At 46.0% G+C, this 25,146-nt stretch overlaps 1 protein-coding gene and 1 long non-coding RNA gene across 3 annotated transcripts in view; both read right to left on the bottom strand.

The window, feature by feature from the left end:
• Window positions 1–25,146, bottom strand: part of LOC119396864 (fibroblast growth factor 9) — a 126,684-nt gene that overhangs the window by 55,446 nt on the left and 46,092 nt on the right. The window lies entirely within an intron of this gene.
• LOC125759049 (uncharacterized) lies at window positions 4,514–7,559 on the bottom strand. 2 transcript variants are annotated; one of them, XR_007416651.1, is made up of 4 exons: window positions 7,224–7,559; window positions 7,086–7,157; window positions 5,036–5,100; window positions 4,514–4,665 (listed from the first exon to the last, which is right to left on the bottom strand). It is a non-coding gene; the product is annotated as an uncharacterized LOC125759049 (long non-coding RNA). The 2 variants fall into 2 exon arrangements; XR_007416650.1 differs by lacking the exon at window positions 4,514–4,665 and having other exon boundaries at window positions 4,899–5,100.

Genomic DNA, 25,146 nt, shown 5'->3' with positions numbered 1-25,146 from the left:
GCTCAGCACGCGGAGATCGCGGAGTCGGTGAACGCTAAAACAGGGACCGATAAGAAGGCTTTAGGCATGCAGGACGATGAACCGGACGAAACCGCAACAGGTCGTTCCGGAAAGGCGCGCATGCTGTAAAGCGTAAGTACTGCGTAACGTTCCATCCTGGACCTTAGCGCATGGTTCCCGTAAGGTCTCCGATGGCGGAACTAAAAAAAAAAAAAAAACTTAAAAAAAGTTTGCTTTCAATCAGCTCAGCTGCGAAATCCTCTTTGAAGAACCTGTGTATATATATAGGGACAATACTTGAAATGAGTTTTGCGGAATATTCTGTGTCCATGTGATTCGAGTTCTTGTCTAATTCGACCTCACGCTGCCAATTGCTAGCTTCTTGGTTAACTGAATTGGTAGAGCGACCTCCCCGGAAAGGCATTGGTCCCGGATTCGATGCCCGGACCAGGACGAATTTTTCTTCAGCTTTTCTTCCTGGTGGCTTCGTTCTACAAGCGCGCAGTTGTTAATTATCCCTTTCATATATGGAGCCTGTTTTCGTGCAGCAGCAATTGTTTTGATCCGCACCTTTCAAGAAAAAGACAGTTTGTGTCCGGTGGGATACGAACCCAGAACCTCTGCATTTCGCAGGCAGTGCATTATCAATTGTGCTACGACGGCGGGACTACACTTGAATTAAAATAATCAAATAAAGTCCCCAATGCTTTCCTTGGCTTCATTGTTGGCTTCATATGGCTGCGTCTAAAATACAGGGGGATCCTTCGATCGAGTCCCTTTGCTTCATAGTTCTATACGTGTATGTCATGCCACTTTTCCCCGTACCATTTTTTTTTTTTTGCTTTGATACTTGCATGCAAGTCGCGGAACTCTTTCATCGGTTCCATAGCCGGTGGAGGCTTTTCGTTTGAACGGGCCATAAAGGTCGACGGAAATCTATATCGATGGCGAGGAAGGCACCATAGGTGAGATTGATACAGCACTCCACTTCGACCGTTCCTTCTCCCGCTAACTAATTTACATTCATCACAGATATACTGCTTTTGTCTGGTCCTCTGGTTAGTGCAAAAGAGCATGTCCCCAGCTTTTAGCCATGTCTCCTGAAGCAATCTTGTACATAAAGTTGAATCGAATTGGAGAAGAAGCAAACGAATCTGACAGCTTCCGGCACTTTTCTCTCATTTAACACCTACAGAGATATAGGTGCGCGCGCTAACAGCGTGTCGGCATAAATCTACAATGTAGCAAATCCGGAAACTCTCTCCATCCGGCCTTCCGCCACAGTGGGTGGGCGTTATAGCGCGCGAGGAAGAGGCCTCGCCGACATTAACGGTTCCGACGGGAGCACGGGCGTGTGATGAAATCCCCTTTGGCGACAGACACGCCAACGAAGCGCCGAAACACGAAATGTCTCACCCCTTTCCCACCGCAGTGCCGAGAAAAGACGCACCGGGCATTCTGCTTTTGCTATTTTCGGCAGCCGCTTATATTTAGAGGCCGCCGCGAAGATTTGTGACTTTTATTCGCGCGACACTCGTCCCCCGCTCTCCTCTGTTTCGACGGCGACCCACAAGGGAAAAGAAGTCCGAGCGGAGAGCGCCGTTTGCCATTTTTGTCTCTTTGCTTCGTCTGCTTGGTCGCGGTACGTGAATAGGATCGCGGAAGTACTGCCCCGCTGTATGGCCATAAGCGTGCCAAACAGCCGCCGGTGCTCCCTGCATCGCGTCTGCCCGCTACTGTGACCGCCGCGTCGTTTTCTTTTTAACGTGCTGACGCGGCACCTGGAGACGCTAATTAGCGTGCACATTCCATTATACCTGAGCATCTAGACAGTCGTGCGGTTCCTGTAATAATTTACACCTACCTACGAACACCTTTGGCGAAAACCGCGAAACGTGGTGATGCGCTACAACGTCAAGGAATCGGGGATGATGCTGCTGTTCGAACGTCGTGAACGCGCCACTGTTGCGATACTGACATCTTGATACCCTTTTCTCCTACTTCCACTTTTCTACTTCCACTTTTCTGGTTTGTTAGAGCTCGCGTGGCCTCCACACTCCTTCGGAGCGCTAGCGACAGTGAATGTAGGTCATTTAATCTTCAAGGACGACGCTTCAAGGTCACCAATCTGCACCGTGTAAACATTCTCGCATAATAATTGCTCTGCGAACAATACGTGAACTGGGTAACAGCGCAAAGTACGGGGCAAACAGACTGACACAGGTTGTTTGTTCGTCCCGTTCCATGCGCTGTTACCCAATAGTATGCACCAACCAGCTAGTATAGCGTAGCCAGAATTTTTTCTTTTTTTTTGGGGGGGGGGGGGGGGTTGGGGGGGGTAAGGCGTTCAACCATACTTTATGTATGTTAGTGCGCGTGTTGTATGTGTGCGTGTTTTGCATGTACACATGCAAAATTGAAAAGTTTCGGGGCGTGGGGGGAGGACGTTTGAACCCCGCCCTCACCCCCTGGCTACGCCAGTGCAACCAGCCTAAGTGAAAACCTTATAATAATACGTGGCAAAGCGTTTTGCTTCAGATTTAGCGACTCTGCATGTCATTAAAGAGGTACGTCGCAGCAGTCCGAAGCGAAATGTCTTTCCAGGTCGTATAAACACAATATCTTATCGGCTACAATAAAAGTTCACTGAGCGTGTTTCTGACGGGTTCTAGCGTACTCGTGAACAACTACGGACTAACAACTTATACTCGCGCTATGCGTCGCACGTGGTGACCTTCGTCGTTACCTTGCGATGACAATGTTCGACGAAACGACGCGACCCTGGACGGTAAGCGCGTGTCGCATCGAACAATAACCTGCCCGGAGAAAAGGACGCGTCGGGAAACGCGATTCCGCCGCGGCTTGGCTTCCTTCGCCTCTGGGACAATTGTCTGCAACTGCTAGTGTCGTTGCTCCCAGGAGCAATGAAAATGTCGACCCGAGGATGTCGATGAGGATGAAGTAGTGGCAGGATTCATGCGCATGCAAAGGTACTGCATCACGTAATTGCACGTGAGTTGCGGTGCGTCTAATGACTGTTTGCACTTAGGTGTTGCACAGTTTTAACATTATCCTTCATGAACAATGAAGATTAACAAATAATTTACTTGGACTAATGAAATGTATTTTTTCCAGTGTCCACTTCTGTCGACCAGGCACGCCTTGCTAAAGGGTAGGCAAATGCTTCGCTTTCATAATAGTTCACCTACCATTTCATCAGTGGCGTAGCCAGGAAATTTGTTCGGGGGGGGGGGGGGGGGGGCTCACGTTGCAGCGCGACCTCCTCACATGAATTTTTAGAACGACCAAGTATATGAATAACATTTATTTATTTATTTATTTATTTATTTATTTATTTATTTATTTATTTATTTATTTATTTATTTATTTATTTATTTATTTATTTATTTATTTATTATATCCTCAAAGGTCCCGTATCGGACTTTACATGAGGGGTGGGTGTCATAAAATGGCGGTATCGATGAAGGTGTATGTTAGGATGTGGTTGAGTCTGCTTCCTGGATGGCATTTTTGAAGCGCGCAAAATTGCGGATGACTGCTGCTTCGTTCGGAAGGTCATTCCAGTCTCGGGCGGTGCGCAAAAAGAAGGGCTGCTGAAATGAGATGGTGTGGGCACGTGGCGGAATCACAGCATTTGGATGACTTGTGCGATGACCTTGATGGGCCGGCTGGATGAGGTGGTTGTCACGTGGGGTTGAATAAAAGAATCTGTGAAAAGGCAGAGACGTGCAATACGACGACGAAGAGCGAGGGTAGAAAGATTTAACTGGGATTTGAGGGCGGAGACGCTCGAGTAGCGGGAATAATCTGAAACAATGAATCTGGTTGCTCGGTTCTGCCCTTATGAAAATGTGAGACGAGTTCAAAAAGAAAGTCTAATGACTTCTGACATTTCAGTCATTTGACGCTCTAATGTGTCCCTTTAGAATTTTGTAATGTATTTGAAATGCCATTCAAAAACATATTGGCCGATCATTCTGATGCGTATTAACATGTGATAGTCTGATGCGGATTAACATGTGATAGTCCGATGCGTATTAACATGTGATAGTCTAGTGAGCATGAAACGACCTTTGACATCAACACTCATTTGATTCTCTAATGTATTTCTTCAGAATTGTTTTAATGTACTCATAATGTCATTCAAAAACATATTGGCCACCGTCATTCTAATGTGTCCTTATGAGTGACTTTCTTGTGAGTATGAAACATCCTGTTTGCAATGACCCTCGGCCAAGCTTGTGCTTCGTGGCCAATGACATTCATAACATTCCTGAAACAGAACTATTACAGTGCATGATAAGATTTATGATATGTCCGGATGATAGTACGGAATCACATATTAGTTGTGCCTGACAATGTGTTTGCTGGTTGATACACATGCAGCCAAGCATCATACAAAAGTGCATGTATGCACCTTCTACGACACTTGTGCTGTACAAAGACATTTCTCAACAAAAGAAAATGGATAAAAACATTTATTGACTGGGAAACATGCAGAGGTTAAATGAAAGAAAAATATGGTGTACACCTGTCATATCTTCAGTTTCGTTTAATCTGTCTACTTAACATTGATGACAGATTGCTTTTGATGCGCAGGGTCCTTGTAGGGAATCCATGTATGTGTATCCATGCATGTGTATCCTGCACGAAAGATCGCAGTAAATATATAAGAGTTGCAAAGAAAACTTTATCCAACACATCGTGCACCTTAGAACACTTAGATGTACTGCCAAGGCCCCAGTGCAGGTAGTTGACAAAAAGCACTTTTGTGAAGTTAGAGTTAGTCAAAATTGCATCTTATATCGCATTTCCAATAGAAACTTTCAGCAAATCCTGTAAGAAAACAGGAAAACAACACAGAAGGTCAAGTCCAGCATCAAGTATACATTAATGGAGTTACGTCTAGGGTCTTGTTTCTTTGATCTTAGAATTCCCTCAAAAAAGTTGCAATAGGTTCATGAGCAGGCGCAACATGTCGAAGCTCTTTGTAAAGATTGAAACAAATGCCTACCATAAAATATAAGCTCGACCAGGCTCACAGGTAGAACGCTCCCATCTTCGTCTGCAAGCTGTCGTCTGCTTCAGTTCCACGAACAGGTGAGATCACCGGGTACATATGTTAAGGATACCAGAAAACATTCATGAGTTGGCGCACCACACAGACCTTACAGCTCACACACAATACATACAATGTATTCAGGCAAGTCTATGTTTATATACCAGCAAGGGCCTTGAATGATGGACTCAGATTGCGCTATAAGAACAAGTATAACCTGAGCAACGGCTCATGGCAGACAACTGTAATGGTGCCATTGCAAGCCGAACTTTCAGAAACTTATGTACTTAGTAAACACTATGTGGTTGGAGAACGCAGATTACGATATAGGTCATTTAAATGACGAAAATTACATCAGCTCTGCTACACAATATAAAATGCATAAATTGATAAAATAAGAGTATGTGTGGCCCATGTGCACACTCCATAATGCCGAGCTTTACATATTGTATTATATGATGAATTTGAGCCGTTTAGGAAAGTAATTCTAGTCGTGTTAAAGCCAATCAATGCCTGGAATATCGGTTTGAATTTGTAGTGCTGCAAGCCATAAAAAAAAACCGTTAACCACTTTTGTCAGCCTTCTCTAAACTTCTGCACACATAGTTACATATGAGAATTTAGATTTGTTTCCCATAATAATTACTTCATAAAATTAAAGTAGCACTCTCACAATGAATGCTACGTCTTAGTCGCACAACCTGCAAATAAGAGCGCTTTTTCAGTTTCATGCTGCCTTAAGAAAAGCTCACAAAAGAAACATGAACTTTAGATAAGCACATAATTGAGGTGTGCTTTTGCCACCCCAGCACAGTGGATAAAAAGCTCTTGAACAGTGCTGCTTAACCATTACAACAACTTCTGTTAATATAAACCAGTATGCTTCAGGAAACAATATAACGACGGGAAAAATATTTCACATCATTTTTCTCAAACACAAATATTGCAACAAAGGGCACCTTGCCAAACGCAACTGGCATATTTGTCTAGAATTGATAATTATATACATCTTGTGCTCTTTCAAATTACTGTACACATGGTGTTAGTACCAGAATATAACGTAATTCACTGACTTGTATTATCTTCAAGTGGGTTCACCCAACGCAAGTTCGTTTCTCGTAGCAACGACCTTGCACAGTCAGATTAAAATCCTAACCATAGTGCAACTAACTTCTAACAAAAACAAGCGCGGTGCAGTAGTCGCGGAGAAAGCCACAAACACACGCCACTGAAGAGCACCGCGCGCGCATGTGCAGCCGCAGCGTGTTTTTATATCTTCCTCCCCGCGTACTACATGCCAATTATTACTGAGTTTCCTGAAAAGTTACTTCATTTGTACCTGCATCATGAGAAGGCTAGGCGATGAACGTTATGTTTAAAGCAGTTCTATTTCCGAAGTGATAAGCCATCGTACAAGTAGCTTCAGGCGATGATCTCGTGCAGTATACAGCTGTAGTCGATTTCAATAACTTTCGACGACGCTAAGAAGTTTATTTACAGAATCACAACTCGGATACAAAAAATCTTGCAAATTATTCTTCCTTCGGTTTACGATCGCTTCTGAGCGGCGGAATGCCAAGAGCGGGCCACTTTCTCTCTCTCCTCGGTCGCGACCCGTCCCCTCTCCGGGAAAGAGCCATGCTCTCAGTCCTTCCCTCCTACCTCACCTCCCCCCTCCGGTCCCCTACGCCCAAAAGGGCGAGTGTTGCCCTCCCTGCGACACATACATCGCGCAGGCGTCCCCAAGGTCAACCAGTTCCCGAGTAGAGAAGCAGCAGCGGGAAGCGGGCGGGCCGAGCGACAGGCATTCTTGGAATCGAAAAACAGCCAAGGAAGAAGAGCGCCATGACAAGAAACGCTTGCGTTACAGAAGCGAGCGGAGTATCGCGCAAAGCAACGCGCCTTCATCCACCCGTTGCAGTTGTAGGTAGTGAACGCACATGGTGAGTGCTTCATACAACCGTATAAAGTGCACAGAAAGCATTGAGCATAGCGTAAAACATACCTGTCTATCATCCTTCCTCTGGCCATCATCCCCGCAGAGTGAACACACCGCCCAGACGATCACACTCGGTTCCTGCGTAAAAGACGTCATGTAATGAAGTAACCTAGCTGTGTAATTCAGAAATATTCTAGAACTTACCAAAATCAGGCATCCACTGTGCACTCTTCAGCTTTACAGTCCACAATGTACCGTACACTCGGCGACAGTCTTGTCAAAAGGCTGCTGTACGTCCGCACTCGCCTTCAGTCACGAGACTAGGACCTAGATCGTCTTGGAAGGTACACTTGACATTGAATCAAGTAACCAACGTGCATAATCGATAAACGTGGTAACGAAGCATTGCAGAACACAGCATGGCACACACACACACAAACCGCGCGCATCGTGCACCCGTCAAACAACTAAAGCGCCCCCAAGGACAACTTTTCTTGGCAATGAAGGGAAGGCTACGGGGGCGGAGCTACTGCACATGTACTGCTCCGCGAAATAGTCCGGTTCGGCGCGCGTTTCGAATTTAGTTTTGGTTTGTGACCCTTCCGTACCTCATGTGACGGCCATTTCATTGTTCGAGCGGCCGTCTCAGGCTTATACAGCCATTTGCTAGTGAAATTCGTCAGAAGCTCCCTAGGCGAGTCGTCGGGAAAGGTGGAGGGTGACGAGCGCTCACTTGAAGACGAAGGCGCTATTTTGACTGTGAGGTGCACGTAAAAGGTGCGACGTTTTCACAAGTGCAAAAACGCGAAATGACGCTGCATAAATCAAAACAAATATAAATATCTCCTTGGTGCGCGCTGACCCTCTCTTCAAACAGCGCTCCGTAGAAAATAAAGCAATGTTGTTGTTTTTATTTGTCACTGTACATAAAAAAAGTGTATTTATGGCTTTTTTTAACCCGTGTGTGCATGTTGGGAATGTGTTATGGCTGTTCGATTTTGTTATACAACTATACATTTTGTTTTGTCAAAAGAAACGCTTTTTTGTTTCAAGTTACTGCCCTCTCCCGTGGATAGAAAGAGGTAGGGATTATGATAGGAGGAGGGAATGGGTAGGGTGTGATAGGCGACACCCAACGTTGCACACAGAGGAGGTGAATGGGACAAGGAAGGAGTGAAGGGAGAGAGGAGTTGACGCCGTGGAGAACGGAAGAGAGTCGCGTGGAGACGACATTACGAGGAGGCGGGGCGGGAGAAGGATGTACGCGACGTTGGGCCAAATCGAACTTTGGTTGTCGGCTGCTTCTGACCAGCGTTGCAACAGCGAGGAGAGATAGAGACAGTAGTTTGAGGTTGGGAAAAACGCTTGTCCGCGTATCTTTGCAACCAACAACATTCTGTTTTGGACATATATGTAAGTGCACCATGCATAAGAACAGTCCCTAATTTTTATCACAACAATAACGAACTTTTTTTCTGTACGTCACCCATTGTCCACAGTTCCAATTCTTCTCCGCCCCCCAAAATCCTTCGCGACGCCGTGCGGGTAATCCCCACTCTCCTCCGTTAATTTCTACTGGACAAATGGGCAACACGGGCCCCTGAGCGAGTGTTCGCAGTGTCACTTGATCATATCTGTTCATATTTGCATATGTGATCGACTCATGCCTTTTAAAAATAAGGAAATGCTTACTTCTATTATACGGCAGGTAATATAATGAACATTGCTGCGGTCGTCAGCAATTCTTCGATCGCCGGTGCATGGGCGATATATGTAAAATATTTACGCATTCTACTGAAACACGATATTTGTGTACATTGCAACACAAATTGTTTATTGCTTGTAGTCTCTGAAAGACGAACTTGTCTATTGTGATAAACTGATTTTACGGTGGCGATTAAGGCTATTTAACTTCTTTGTTGTGATGCGCGTTTTGACATTAGGAACGGCAACTGAAAGTCTGAACACTTCAGTCACCAGAAATTAAAGTGCACATGGTCATTTGACTCTCCGATGTACACTTAATGTTAAACGACATTAGGCTTTGCGTGTCTAATGTCTGTCTAGTGACTCATTAGGAGCGCACCTAGTCGACACTAGAAACTCAAGACTCATTTTCATAAGGGTGTACTGACTCAAGTATTTCGATATGATTAGTTTGGTGGGGGTCAAAAACAGCAGATGCATACTCAAGTTTTGGTCTGACAATGGTTTTATAAGCGAGTTTAACGGAAGGTGGTGCCATGGAAATGTCACGGCGTATGTACCCGAGAGCGCGGTTAGCGGAGTGAATTATGTGATTTATATGGTCGCCCCAAGATAGGTCACTCGAAAGATGGACACCCAGTTATTTAATCTAGTCAGTAGCAGCTATATCACAGTTGTTGATTGTGTAAGTAGCCGGCGTGTGGTTTCGGCGACGATGGAAAGAAATTAGTAATGTTTTTTTCGCATTAAGGGACATGTCAACCAGGTGGTACACCACTGCTGAATACGTGAGAGATAATGCTGTAGAGGGGAGACATCGGTGGGGTTATTTATAGGGCGGTAGAGGACACAATCATCAGCAAAAAGACGGATGTTAGATTCAACGGAAAGCGGAATATCGTTAATGTATATTAGGAATATAAGAGACCCTAGGACGGTACCCTGGGGCACGCCGGACAAGACATGGGAGAGGTCGGAGGAGTGATCATTAACATGCACGAATTGTTTACGGTTTGTTAGGAATGCTTTAATCCAGTTAAAAAACATGCCGATGAAGGTTTAGACGCAAGGTTTTTAGAAGGAGACGGGAGTGGGGTACCTTATCAAAGGCTTTTTCAAAATCTAAGAACAGTGTGTCAATTGGGATGTTACGGTCCATATGAAGCTGAATGTCGTGCAGGAATAATGTTAGTTGGGTCTCGCATGAGTGAGCTTTACGAAAGTCATGTTGGTTTGGGTGAAAGAAGTTTACGGATGATAAAGATGTAGCAACATGAGAAAAGATAACGTGTTCCATGATCTTTCAACAAACACTAGTGAGCGAGATTGGTCGGTAATTACCTGCAAATGAGCGGTCACCTTTCTTGAAGACCGGAATGACCTTCCCAACTCTCCAGTCTAATGGGACTTTACCTGTGTCGAGTGACTGCTGAAAATGATTGGCAATATGGAACTGCGTACATGTTTAGTATTTTTCAGAATTTTGGCGTTTATGCCATCTATACGGCATGACGAAGAGTTCTTTAATTAGTTAATAACTTTTACGATTCCCTCTGAATTGAATTCAATCTTTGGCATTGGCGGAAAAGCAAAATGCGGAAAATCAGGAAGTTCGTTGTTAGGTTCGTTTGTAAAGACGGAACAAAATGCAGAGCTGACGGATGGAACGGCGCAATCGGCAACGGGGGATCCAGAAGTGTCACAAAGAGAGACTGTGGTTTTGTCGTCCGGTTTCATAATTTTCCAAAAAAGGCGTGGGTATGTACATGTATTACCATGTTACATACATTGTTACCGGTATTACCATTAACATGTATTACCAGTGACAATTGGTATTAGATGCTGCAAATCACTTCTTGAATGCTGCCCTCTGTTAAGAACTAGTAAGAAATGTGTTTTTTTTCGTAAAAATATTATGTTGGCATGCCCGCAAAATCTTTCCTAGAATAACTGTCATCAATCTTTTCAATATTTTTTTTGTGTGTGTGTGTAACAGGTAGGGCAAATATCACGTAAACTTCGGAACTGCATCAGTTTTGAACCGAAGAAGCGCCTGATAACAAAAAAAAATGAAGTCCACAAAATAACCAGGACGAGATCAAATATTTTAATGTAGATTGTTTACGCAAAATGTTCATCTTTTTGCACAAATGGTGGGGCTAGGGAAAAGCAAGAATGGGAAAGTACACCTCGAATACTGGCAAAACATGTCACCGGAAACAGTGCGCAGTATGCTTACGCAAAACTTCACAAATGTACATTTAAATATGCAATCAATAAACGGAACTAAGCAATGATCACTATACATAATGCTCAACTGATATGTCCTTGGGCCAAGCTGCTGTCTCGGACGCACCATGTGGACAGAACTATAAAGGAAGAGCGCAGAAATAACGAAACAAACTATTTCAAAACTGTTTTAAAAGTGCGAACCACAATTGTGCACTCAATATAAAAGGAAGGTTGCCGCTTCTAGTTCAAAAAGCAATGAAGAACAAAAACGACAAATGAAAGTAACAAACAATGCTGCTAGTATGGTTTCCCAATAGTTGAATTTGTTTGGTAACGCCGCGTATGCCGACCTCTCAGTGAACAAGGTGAAGCTGTCGATTGGCTGGTAATGTCCACCTGATGCCCGTATTCTTATGTTTATATTAGGTCACAGTGTTAACTGCTAAAAGGTACAAAATCCTCACGGCTTTAAACGGTGATGAACAATAATATTGCGTCAGAATTACGGGCTCATTGACCTGAACTCTGGAACAGCAGTGTCTTTTCCTTTCGTTTGCGCTGATTTTTGTCCTGCTCGGTATCAAAGGACAACGTTGACCCGGCGAGGAAGCTTAGCGAAACGGTCACTGACTTCCGACACGCTGATGTCGACATTTCTGTAGGCGTACAGAAGTGCCTGGCCAACCATGCGTTCCTCAGACATCGTGGAGCGTAAGTAGTTCTTAAGTAACCTCATGCTTGAAAACGTTCTCTCTGCGCTGGCAGTGGTGACTAGAATCAGGAGTAGCTTGTACACATTCGTATAGAACCTGCTGTCACAATGAGAGAGGGCATCGGTTCCAGTACCGGGGCGCTGGTTTGCTGCTTCGTTCGCCCACTTTGTCCACCATAGTCGCAGTTCTCCAAAACCAGCCCTCGTTCCGACGTCATGCGCAAAAACGGTCAGGAGATTTTCTGCTCCTTTCTCCCGATCATCTTGCATTGATGGTATTGCGGATGGTACAATTAATGAAAAGTCCTTTAGAAGTGCCCTGTGCTTTTAGAACCGTTGGTTTAACTGGTCCATGAACGGAATGAACAGGGTTCTGCGAAAATATTCTTCCGCGCTTTCGAATGCATTGCTCCCACCAAGGTGTTGCTTCCGGACACCGGCTCGACGGCTGGTGATCTCCACATATTTTTCTGCCAATGCCTGCACTTGTGCAAATATTTTTGAGGAAGAAGCATTCGTGTTCTTGCGGTCACTTTCAATTGTCTGCTGTACCACTTCTATGTCTTTAATGGCAGCGCTCATGTCGATACTCCTCGTCTGCAGCTTCTTTGACAGTGGCAAAGTCAGTGCTAACACGTGCTCCGTCACATGCAAGCTTACAAGGAACGCTGGTGAAAAGAGTGCCAACATTAGACTGTTTGCCTGCACTGGACTTTCGCCATTTCCGCTAAATTAATCTCCTCTAGTGCTGCGATCAACGGCTCAAAGAGGCTCACAAATGAAAGCACTTCATCGTGCTTCTCGGTCCAGCGCGTTTCGCATAGTCCCAAAAGGCGCTGCCTTGTAGACTCAGGACAGCTTAAGCTTATCATTTTTCGCAAAACGTGTGAGTGGCTAGAAGATTTACGGAAAAAGACTGACGTCGCCTTCAGAGTCACAGAACAGTTTCGAATGTCTGTGATGGAGCAAGCCGCACACACAACTAGATTAAGGTAGTGACACGCGCAGTGAGTACATAGAGTGCGGCTGGATATTTCTCACGAACAGCAGCTTGAACACCATTCGTTTTGTCGGCCATCGAACTTGCACCATCGTAGCCTTGACCACGGAGATGCTGCATGTTAATTCCCATTTCTATAAGGCGCCTTATGATGGTGTCGGCGAGGGCCCGGCCATTTGGTCGTGAATTGGCCCAAAGCCTAAGAACACATCTTCGATTCCGTTCGCATCCTTATTAAGGTACCTTGCACAAACAGTAAGCTGCTCGATACCAGCAACATCCGTCGTTTCATTAGCAAGTACAGAGAAGCAGCCTGCAGCGTTTACTTCTGTGACTAGGCTTTCCTTGATGATTGCAGCAGACATTTCTATAATGTGGTTTTGTACATCTGGACTAAAATATGAGGCCTTACTTGGGCAACTTTCCAAATGCTTTTTTAAATCTGTGTCGCCACAATCCGCGCGCATGCAAAGCAGCTCTCTGAAGTTGCCTGTATTTGTAGAGGAGGCTGTGCTTTAATTCATGGGACCACTGTCTCTATGTCCACGGAGAGCCACGCCTTGCCGCCCGCAAAAGAGAACTGTCTCAACTATAGGCTGTAACTTCCTTCGGGTCTCTCTTATATTAATTAGCCTGCCATGGTCCGGTTGATCAACAACACTGGGCACACATCCTCAGAAGGTTTGAAGAAAACTATCGGCTACCAGATGAGCGCCAGTGTGATATTTAGTGACTTCATGTGCACCGAAGACTTCGAGGGCTTGCTTCCACTCTTGAAATGGCTTGGATACGAGGGCCTTAGTGCGCGCATGTTGGCCCTTGCCAATCTCACTTCTGCTAAAAAGGACACACACTCGGCAAAACGCACCCTCTTGAAGCGCTGAGTAGCTAAGCCATCGGTACCTGTCCAGCCAAGCCACGTAAACTTCGTTTCTGCTTAAAATCGTTCATAGACTTAAACATATAGCATGGGGGAGGAATCCAAGGAGAAGCTAGCAGTTGATGTTTTGTGTCATCTACTTTTGAGCCATCTGTGTAGAGCCCGATATCAAACTTACTTCTGCTAACGTTTTGAGGGTCAGAAAAAGATAAATAATTAAATAAATGATAATCAGGCTGAAGCCCAATAAATCCCACCACCCGGGTGACGCCGCTGGTTGGTGGTGTATGAGAGCACGAAAAATTTCGGGGGGGGCTGAAGCCCCATAAGCCCCCCCCCCCCCCCCCCTGGCTACGCCCCTGCATTTCATACTATGTCGGGGATCTGAGTGTATTTTCGCTTGTTTGGATCGTTTTTGTGCTGAATATAATCTTTTAAGTAACTTTTCCTGATCGATGAATAGTCATCCAGTTCCTATGGCGTCGAGTTCAGCTACTCTATTTGGAATATTTGGTTACTGTCATTTCTTTTTTCTTGTGGCTTTCCAAGTGTGCCGTCACAGTACGTCTGACTTCTCTTGATATTTTAAATATAGTTAAACTTTTAAAATTATTTCTATTTATTAAACGTATTTTTACGCCGTTAACGTTTGACTTAGAATCCCTTTCACATAAAAGTTAGTACGGAGTGAAAAGATGTACAGGGGAAAAAAAAACGCTCCAGGATTCATTACGTATTTACTTAAAAATGGCAGGAAGGGGAAGGTGGAAGCTTGCGATTGTTTACGGATTTTTAAGTATTTACCTGTTATTCTAGTCATAACGCGCAAATTTATTTGCTTGAGTGTTGATATGTGGTCAAATACTCCCACCGCGGAGTTCGTACGCCTGCCTTTCATTGACATCGGCGTCCTGCAGGACACTCATTTCGCCGTAACTGCTAGTCGCCAATCTGTTGATTCGGCTTCCAAGAAATTCACGCGTTTCACGAACATCAAGCGTTTACGCATAACGCTCCGTCATGGCGTAAGGTCAAAATACATTGCGCAAAATACGGATACAAATGCATTTAGGATCGTAACCCTCCTAGTTCTTTCCATACTATATTTTTTTTTTTTTTACAAGAGAGCAACTTGGTCCGAAAAAACAAGGCACCCCATTACTGTTTGAAAGACGCTATGCTTTCGTACCATAGACCACACTTCTCTGAAAGATGATCATAGAAATGCAACCCCTCCTCGAACTCGCGTCTCTACTGTGCGCATTCGGAGGATCCAGCAGCTACACTTTACGGAAGTGTGAACGATATCACAGACGACGCAGCGTTTAACTGTAGTGACGATGGCCGTAACTAAATACTCTAAACGGAGCGTATATAACTGGCTCGACAGAGCGAAGGCGCGGCTGGTTATGTCTGTCGCGCGGCGTGGGACACGTCTATAGCAGCCAGGGAGAGCAAGTGAACACATGTGCCGCCCCTCCTCAAGCGACTCCTGCTCCGCGCCGCTGCGTCTTGCGAGTGGTTACCACATTAAGACGACAGCGACATTTGTTTTGTATCGCGGCACTCTCAAACCGTCTGGCCCAGCTGTTGGCTTCCGGCTTCGCCATTGCCAAAGTACTCAAAGCGGAAACGTATCCGCAGAAGGAAGTGTCGTGGCACCTAAGCTACTCGAGACTAGCGTGTGCGAACATAGCCGCATGCTACTGCAGTAACGTAATGGGCAGTTAGAGAACATTGGAGTTGTAAAGGTGTGTCGCTGGTTTGAAATGTGGCTCGCTAATGTTATCCCGGTGTGATACGTGACTCGCTAATAATGCCTGTGTGCGACGCGCAATGAAGCCCATTTGAACCTTCCTCAGAGGCACTCAACTTAATGGGATGTTGGGTGTTGTGGGGCGTTGCGTGTGCAGGTATGTTGTCTATCCGTGGCATGCACTGCGCGCATATCATTTTATTTTTCATCGTACAAATCTAGAGCAGCGTGCTGGGCATGCCGCCAGACAAAACCTCTCCAATATTTGTTAGTTATCTCGCTCTCTCTGTGGAAATTTCTACGCATATGCTACACAGCAAGCGACGGACCGAATTTCAATAGTTGCCTTCGAAACTTTTCGCTGTCTCACAATAGTCTTCCCGCTTGTCTGCATGATAAGCAAATGGAGGTTCAAACTTGCAAACAGATTGCGTTCCACGTTTTACAATCCACACCAACTTGCCCAAGCGTCAACCCTTGCGAACTAACTGTTACGGTTGTTACTTCTTCGTGTTTGAGCAGCGCGCTACAACTCAACGCTCTTAGACTTCTTTTTCTTTAAAACTGCGGCGCGTGGAGTGACCCCTCCGCGTCTCCTGCCTCGCGGTGGCTTTCCACATCACACAGAAATGGGCCACTTTTTAGTGCGCGTCTGAAAGAAAACGTAGGAGCATTGCTATAAAGCGCGCCCTTCGGGCAATCTCGCGGGTTATACTACACATACTGAAGCACCTCCGAGCTCTGCGTGCCGTTAGCGTTAAATGGTGCATATAAATAGCTCGCCGTTGTTATTCTAAACAGACGGTGGCGTGTGGCCGAGTTGTTTAAAGCAGAGCGCTGGTCGAAGGTTCGAATCCCGGTGGCGCGCGTCGACAATTTTTTTCTTCTGACGAAAAGATGGAAAACGCCTTGAACATGTAAGTAGTGCACGCTGGCTAGAAAGAGTACGGATATGAATAGTGACATGACCACAGCAACTTCAGATATTATCTAACAAGATATTTCCTCATCTGCACTTTTTAAAAATCTCCTGATTGTCTAGAAATTGATGGTGAAACAAAAAGCAAAGCAAACAAACAAAGAAACAACTATATGATTTTCGCACTCATTTTACTGCGGTTACAGTGGCCTTCACTGGACTCGGAGCAAGAAGTCAAGGACATGCCTCCTGTACCGACGACCTCCGATACTTGCTGTCATACCGCTTTTCCGTCTGTTTCCGGGAATGCAATGTTGCATTACTTGGACCTACTAAATTCATTTTACTGTGTGTCATTGGACAACGGTTTATTCGCGCGTTCAAGCACCAAGAACACGTTCTCTCGCCGAAACTTCTCAGTCGAGGCGCTGCCATCGTTAAACTGTCGGAAAGGAGGACAATCCAAGTCGAAATCGGTCGTAATTTGCCCTCACTTGCAGTTTAGTCGTAAACATAAGCCGCGCCCTTTGGTTCGTTGACTCAGAGAGATTGATTCGCCGTAAACGACTCGTAAAGTGACAGCGAGCGTGTCGCCAGCACTCGCACCTAGTGTGTGAGAAGGCTGGGCAGCATTAAAGCGTCGCGTTTAACGCCCCTTTCTCGCCCCGTCGCTCTTCTGGTACATGACTCTGCATTGTACGCATGCGTGATATGTACAGTCAGTGTCAAAAGTTTAAGGACCACCCGACACAAGAGGAAGCTGAATATTCCCGCTGCTTCGGCATGCAGCCTTGAACTTTGGTTTCCCGCCTGCTCTAAAACGCGCTAACAACGTGTACTATGCAGTTCGACCGAATGCAGTAACGCATTGCACAGGAATTCAGAGTGTTCTCAGAGCAACTGGTCTCTAAACTCTTGACGCCCCATGTACGCATTTGCAACCGAATGTCGAGTTTTGTATGTGGTGCTTCTCTGATATTAAGCTATCGGGAACTGTTGTGCGGCCGTATGAGCATAAGAGCTTCTCGGGCCACATTAATCCACGAACATGTTTGTTCATAACTGTAATCTTTGATAGGTCAGCTGTCTTCGCTGATGTTTTCACGGCTACGCAAACAATATGTCTGTTGTGATTAACTGAAATATGCTATTACGAATAGTTCTATAACGTAAAGACTGCTTTGTGAATGCGGAGCCTCGAACTGAATGTATTCGTTTGCTCTGGCTGACCAGCTTCGCTATTAGTACGCCTGGCAGCATGACTGGTTGGAATTCGCTTTTACGGACACTGATAGCGCAAGAGCTTTCTGTGAGCACGACCCTGGGCCCGTATTCACAAAAGCATCGCACGCTTGCATTACTCCTAAGAGAAAATTTGAGCCAATCGTGTTCCCGGACGTTTTATTAGCGAAGCCGGCTGGCCAATGTGAAATAGCGCTTACAAACTGAAAGCCTTGTGAATTCGGCCCCTGATTATCTTTATTTTGCTATTTATATATTGTTCGCCCGTTTAGTTGTCGTCGTCGTTGTTGTTATTGGGTGTGTGGCGCATCGCAATTAGCGCTATTTCTCCTCGTCGCAATCTTTAAAGTAGAAAGGCACCGAGAACGAAGCCCGACTGGTCACAGCGAACACTGCCTTTTCACTTTCACAACGAGCACCGCTTCCGCGTTCAGGTGTATGCTGACGCAAAAGTGCTTCCAAAGAGCAAGAAGAGCGGGACGCAAGACGTACACTACACCTGCCCTTTCGTGCTCTACCAGCGTGCGCCTGCAGGCGTGCGCGGCGGTGCACTGTTTGGCGCCGTTGTTGACGGGACACTGCTGCTGCTAGCAGAGGCGGCGGTGGCGGCGGCAGCAGCAGCTATTTCCAAAGTGCGCGCCGCGGCGAGAGAGCCCCGAGGTTTCTGACCCCGCCGCCGGCCGGAGGAAAAGGAGTGAGCTTCTTTCATTTCGAATCGGTGCAATCAGGCACCCGAAGCAAAAGAAGACGTCACCGCCCTGTCACAGGCCTCGAATTGCTTAATTTATGCGGCAACCCCGGCTAGCTCTAGGCGGCTCGACTGTCGAGTGTCCGGAACGAGATCTTTGTCTTCTTGCGAGCCCCCGTTGGCTGCCACCTTTGTCTCCATTTTTGGACGCATTTTTTTGCGAACGAGAGAAGAGGTTTGTTAAAGCAGTTGGATGACGCATGAATAAACAAAAAAAAGCGCAGTGACCCTAAGGAGAAAGCTTGACAACGAATGGAACACGAGTAACGTGGCATGTTCAGTGCAGCGCGAAACGACGAAGACAGGGGGAAGGGACACGGACGAGCGCTCGACCGTGTCCCTCCTCTTTTGCTCTATCTTAGTCGTTTCGCGCTGCACTAAACATGCTACCAACTAGCCCAACTTTCTCGATCCTACGAATAACGTCATCACGCGACTTTCAACTGCACGATGCACCACTATAACGCTTACTTAATACTGGAGTAAATAACTGCAAAACGCGTAAAACGCATAACAAGCAGAGCAGGGGCGTAGCCAGAAATTTTTTTTTCGGGGGGGGGGGGGGGTTCAACCATACTTTATGTATGTTCGTGCGTGAGTTTGTATGTGTGCGTGTATATATACGCAAGCAAAATTGAAGAATATCGGGGGGGGGGGGGGGTTGAGTCCCCCCTCCCATTGGCTACGCCCCTGAAGCAGAGGGTTGGCGGAAGCCTGCACGAATTGTTATTTTTTTACGCTCTATAAAGCGGGTTATTTCGTGCAAGCATGCCATGTTATCCAACCTTCTGATTTTGAAAGTGTTCACAATATTTTAAGCAACATGCACACTACAACGAACGCGCATGCAGTATACCAGACTACACGCTCTATAGCGTCATCACATTAAGTTGCCGCTGAATGAAGTTTCGGCGAGTCATTTTCTTCGAGTTTACCCTTAATTTATAACTGTGGTTCTACTTGACTTTTCACGCCTAATAACGCTAAGTATCTGTTGAATTACGAAATAACTAATGCGCTTTACTCCGAAAGATCGCGCGGTCTGTCATATTTCCGCCTGAGGCTTCGCATCTGGTCCCTGTATATACTTGGCACACGTAAAACTTGGAAATAGTTACTTCCCGTGAAGGGACACAGACTGCTGGTGGCGCATTTCCATTAGAGGAGCTGAAGCCGTCAGCAGCCTTCTAACCAGCGCCAAACTTGACTTGCTTTACGACTTGAGGCTTTCTCGTTGACGGAAACATTCCGTGCAATATATACAAACTACGGCTTCCAGCGGCTCTCTTCGAAAGGCTCTTCTGCCGTAGGCACGCTGGCGGGCTTGTTGGTTTGGATTCATAATAACACAGTGCAACAAGACTGTATAGGAACAGAGAAGAAGCACACGCACAGCGCAAACTGTCGTGCTGCGCCTGAATACGGTGCTCGATCATCGCAGGAACTGCTCCTTCTCACGTGCTGTTTGTAATCGGAACTCCAGGTATATTCTCGAGCCGAGCTATTCTGACCGACAACGCAATGTAATAAAACGTGCATGATCTTAAACGCGCCACCATTGGCTGATATGCTGGCCGAAACTACGCTATTCAGACCTTCTCTAGTCGTTCAGCGCTCACAGAAACATGCACCAAGGAATAAATGCATAGGACCGGCGTTGGGTCTTTGTCGTCCTGTGTCCAAGTCCTGCGCATTTTTTCCTTGGTCCCCGTTTCGTGAGCGCTGCATCTTCAACAAGACTGGCGCGCAACAACTAGCTCAGTTAGCGAATTTAACGCTTCTTAAACCGTCTCGTCATGCGCGTTTCGTGACACGTTAGACGCCTTTTGTCTGTGTTAGGCAAGGTCATCTACCCTGTGAGAGAGTTAAGTGGAAACAGTGTACGGTAACATCATCACGAACATTAACCACCCACGAAGTCGTTGGAGGACGAGCGTTGTTCAGAGGAAAGGGGTGTAGAAGGGGAGGCTGTCGAAACAACGCTGCCTTCACTTAACTAAAAAAAACCAAGAACGTTCCATCCTTCCACGAGAGCAACGCAAGAGTCAGGGTTAGAGATGGGGGCGTCCTCATTATCTTTTCGTGGCCCTTGAATCTCAGCTGGGGCAGCCGGGTAAGTGAGGAGCCTGCTTTCAATCACGACGCCGGGCTTGAACTGCGTTTTCGTCCCCCTAACACGCTTTAACAACGAACGCGACTTCGCGTCCAGAGAAACAACGTGAAAGATGTGCTCGAAAAGCGGGGAAAGTCACCAAATTGGGGCTGCGAAGTTCGTCTGGTGATCTTTTGATGTTTTGCTTGGTTTGCCGTGGGAAGCCCCAGTCGCGCCATTACGCGCTCTTGAACTTTTCCCGGAGGGCATGCAGTAGTGGAGCGCCGGAAATAGCGTGAGTTATGCCCCAGTGCGCGGATGCCGGCCTCCACCAGCGTTGCCAGAAAGTAAAAAAAAACTGAAAAAAGAGTTCCGTTAACATCTCACCAGTTTCGTAATGAGTAAAGAGCATGCCACGTGAATGCGGATGAAAAACTGGCCACGATCGAGACAGACACCGACGCGAGTTGAGCTCAAAAAGGACAAGAATGCGCCCTTGGTTGCAAGTATTGTCTTTCAAAGAGTGTGTCTGATCCCAGACTCGTGAAAGCGCACTGGATTGTGCCTGAGGCATAGAGTTTCCTAAAATGACCTAGAGGGAACTCTGGCGCTGCGATCGTTCAGCTACCATGGGAATGATGGGTAGTACACGGATTTGCCTAGTCTTCGTGCTTGTGCGCTTCGAACGCACTTGTGGCTTTGTTTATTGCTATGTTTTGGTTTTCTTTCGGATAAAAGAATGGATCGTTGTGAACTTCGTGACCAGATTTGAATCGGTGAGGCTGAAGAAGTTAAAGTGGTGAAGTGGAACTGCTGACTTTTGCTGAACTTCGTTTTGCGACAAAGCGGATGCAGGCAACGCGGAGCCAAACGGAGCCGAAAGAACGAAGTTTAGACAAATCCGTGTACTACCCATGATTCCCATGCTGGCTGAAGCGCGATGCATTGCAGCTCCCATAGACACTAGCGCCAGAGTTCCCTCTAGTAAGTATTGTAGGAAACTCTATGGCCTGAGGCGCTCACTAGTGCTGTCACCTAGGTTGTCTACAACAGGCGGCGACTTTTAAATGCACGCTTGCTTGGCTTCGTCTTTCCACCTCTCCTTTATTTTACTTTTTTTTTTTGGCATCAGTTGTTTACGCGGAATCTGAGAAAATCGACATTCCTTTTTCAAGGAAAGATGCAGCGACTTTGGTATCTGCGTTCGCGCGGAATCTGCAGCAAACAATATGGTGCGATGCAAATAACCAGTACGGACCGCTGCACAGAATAGACCCGACGTGTAGCTTTTATATGCCACAGGGACTAACCAGGCAAGATGAAACGTGCATTCACCGGCTGAGACTCGACGTTTCCTATACGAAATACTTAAGCACAAGATCAGGCAGTCGGACTCACCCAAGTGCACCACATGTAATACTCGGGAAGACTTAAAGCACGTGCTCTGCGACTGTTCCCGTTACGGCGCCGAACAACAGATTCTGAAGGCAGCACTTCATTAGCAACGCGGCTCGAGCTTGGAGCTGCGGCACCTTCTCGGCCCGTGACAAGACAGCGGTTGTGCGAAGCGCAACACAAAAGCGCTGTTGGCGTTCTTGAGGAACACTCAGCTTAAACAAAGCTTGTGAGTGACTACTTTGTGTATATATGTGCGTTTGTAACTGTACGTACTATTTGTGTGTATATGTGATCATTGTATATACCATAGTCATTATCCGACACCTGGAGTAGCAAGCCAGGCGACAAACCAGGCGACAAACCAGGCTAACCTCTCCGGGATTTTCATTAAAGATAATTATCTCTCTCTCTCTCTCGTTCATCGTGGCTAACAGCGCGAAAAACGCAGACGAAGACGAGAAGTACTCGCCCAGTATTCCATCCTATACTTAAGCTCTAGTTGTCGTGCAGCAGGTCACGCATGTCACTCCTTCGTGAAAACTCAACAAAGGTAGTCTTTTTTTTTTTTTTCTTATTTCGCCCACTAAGCTTTAATGCAGAAGAGTTTTATCTCTTTGTAACTTTCTACTTGAGTCGACAGCTATGGCGATGTCCTTTTACGCGTTGCCGCTTTATTGCAATCCTACCTCTCACCTTCCCCCGTCTCCCATCCTAGGGTAGCAAACCGAACTTACTTTTCTACTTGGCCTCCTTGCATTTCTTCTTTATTTTGTTTCTTCTTCTGCTTTGCAATTGCAGCTGAACTAATGTGTCTGCGGAAGTACGTTCGAATCCGTCCTCTTTGTCTCAATGAACTTCGTGTCCTTCGCACCCCCCTCCCCTCTCCCTCCATTTCAGTTATCTCGAGATGCTTACATATATTCTTGCTCCTCATGTCCTTTTACCGAAAGTAAATTCGGCGAGACCATTCCCATAATTTGAGTTTTGAACCAACATCTCAAATTTATTTAATGAGCAGTGCAATGACCTTCGCGACCAGGCAACGACCCTTATTTTCCATTAATATTCTGAGCTGAAACGTTTCATGCTACATGCTACAACGACGACAGATGGTAACTCTGTTCTTAGTTTCAGGCAGAATAGTCCACGATAACTCAGCGAAAGGTTGTTCGTTTCTTTAAGGCGACTTCACCGCACACTTTAATGTAGTGCCGTGAAGCATCAAGCAGGAAAGCGTTCGATGAGATTGTTTACGGCACGCAGCAACAACGTACGTACGAAGCTTAAGGACGACGCTTAAAATTATGAGCGGCAATAAAATCCGCAATGACGGTTTATTCAAATCGTGAGATATTCTAGTTTTACATATTTTGGTTCCGAACCATATGTTGTAACAACCTATCGCATTTTTCTTCCTTCTCTTTATTATTCATTCCATTAAAGGGTCAATGCTACAGATATCGGTGGCGTACGTAGAGCCATCTGAACGAATGACGAAGCGCGGCAAGAACTAAAAAAATAAATATTTTCAAAATGTAGCCTCGCGGCAGTGCAGTCCAAGGACCCTCGGAGTGTTTAGTCTGACTTGCATATGCACGCGCGCTGGTCGTAAAAACTGAAACTTCAGCTTAACGTTGAAAAGTTTAATATGGTCTGGTTGTCACTGGATAGCGTGGTCGACGCGCATATGGCCCGCGTAAAATGCGTGGAATCGCTACAGCTAACGTAGCAAAGCGCATAAGCGGCCAGATTAGTTCTTTTTTACTGCCACCGTTTTATAGTTGCTCCTGTGCCAGCTTATCCAAGCAAATGAAGTCGTAACCTTCGTTTTACTGCTGTGGCCGAGATGGGATGAAAGAGCGCTGGAGCATATGCAGTCTCTTTCACTAAACTTGTGCAGTGTTACGGAAGTTGTATCAAGATCTTTGCTTCTCGGGGTTTGAGTTCGTTCCGGAGAAGGGCTAGAAGATTGCCGTTGCCTGGACAATTATCACATGGATACAGTGATTGGACGGCGAACTAGCGATGAGCAATCGGGAACCACCCTTGCGGGCGATTGATTCCGTATATTCAGCACTTATATGGCCCGCGTCTGTTCTGTCTTCTACGGCACTGCACGGTACTAAGGATGGATACTAAAGGAGTATCCATGCCGCCTCCACTCCATCTGAGACCAGTCAGTCGTTTTCGGGCTGTGCTTGTATACATTGTAAACGTCGACTAGTAAAACTTGACACTGACGCGAAGGCATTAGCCCGCGGTCGCCGATGCGGGTTCCATTCGTAGTCTTGTGTGTGTGTGTACGTGCCTTTATGCAAAGTGGTGTGGAGAGAAGGGTTTGCCCACGCGTTGCGCGAGTAAATAAAGGAGAGAGCCCTTCCGGTTTCGGAACGCGGGTCGTAAGCGTGCGGTGAGGGCATTGATTTCGTATTCCGCTAGCGTGCTGCAGCGCCTTTCGGGATGCCTCTTGAGTCTATACCGTAACCCTCGATAAAAGAAGGCGCTGGCGTCGAGCTGGCCACTCCGGTATGCAAACACCGACGTTTTATTTGAAGCTGCCATTTGGCGTACCAGACGACAGGTTACACTTCGAAGAGTGTGCCGAGAAATGCTGACTCGCGGAGGCTATGATAGATTTTATTGTTTGTTTTCTTGCCTTACCTTTTACGGTGACAGAGCAATGAAAAGCCCGCCTGAAAAAATTATGCCTCCTCATTAAATTTCGCTTTTTTCTTTTCTCTATATCTCTCTCTGGCTTTTCTGGCAAAAACAAAATTCTAGCTACTAATGGACTATAATAAGGAACATGTGCGATCACTCTTCATATGCCTACAGTATTCAGGTTTGTTGTCCATAAGAGTTCAGTGTTTAATCACGTCGCCTGCATTCGTGACAACTCATTATTTTGGAAGTTGATACCCTTGGGTTAGAATTTACCGTGCTTCATTTTGATATCGATTGCTTGTTTTCACGTCTTAGGATGATAACTTAATGGTATTGACCACCGGACAGAAATCGAAGGAGCCAGCGAGTGTTGCTTAAGACTGGCTCGAGTCCTGAAGTTGGAACTGATCTGTCTGCTCGGCGCTCACGAGTCGTACACATTCCGACAGGAAAACCGCAAGCAGTCGCATATGAAAAAAAAGGCAGAGACCATTTATTTTAGCACCTTTGTGCATTTAGAGGCCAGTTGATGTTACTCAGATATTCCGAAGAAGTATTAGCGACAAACTTCGCTCTTATTCTTTCGTATATATGAGCGAGTAAAATAAACGATCCTCCTGTCAACTAGCTACCACGTGTGACCTCTCAATAAACTACGAGGGAAGGCTGATCAGTGATAAGTTTTCAGCTTTTTCGTCGGGGTAACGCAGCGCTCACATGTTAGCATGCACATACGTGACATGCGCCAGTATTACAGCTGCATCTGACTCAATTCGA

The sequence above is a fragment of the Rhipicephalus sanguineus genome, chromosome 6, assembly GCF_013339695.2.
Source record: "Rhipicephalus sanguineus isolate Rsan-2018 chromosome 6, BIME_Rsan_1.4, whole genome shotgun sequence".
Taxonomy (NCBI): Eukaryota; Metazoa; Arthropoda; class Arachnida; order Ixodida; family Ixodidae; genus Rhipicephalus; species Rhipicephalus sanguineus.
This window is presented reverse-complemented; position numbering and strand designations above follow the sequence as displayed.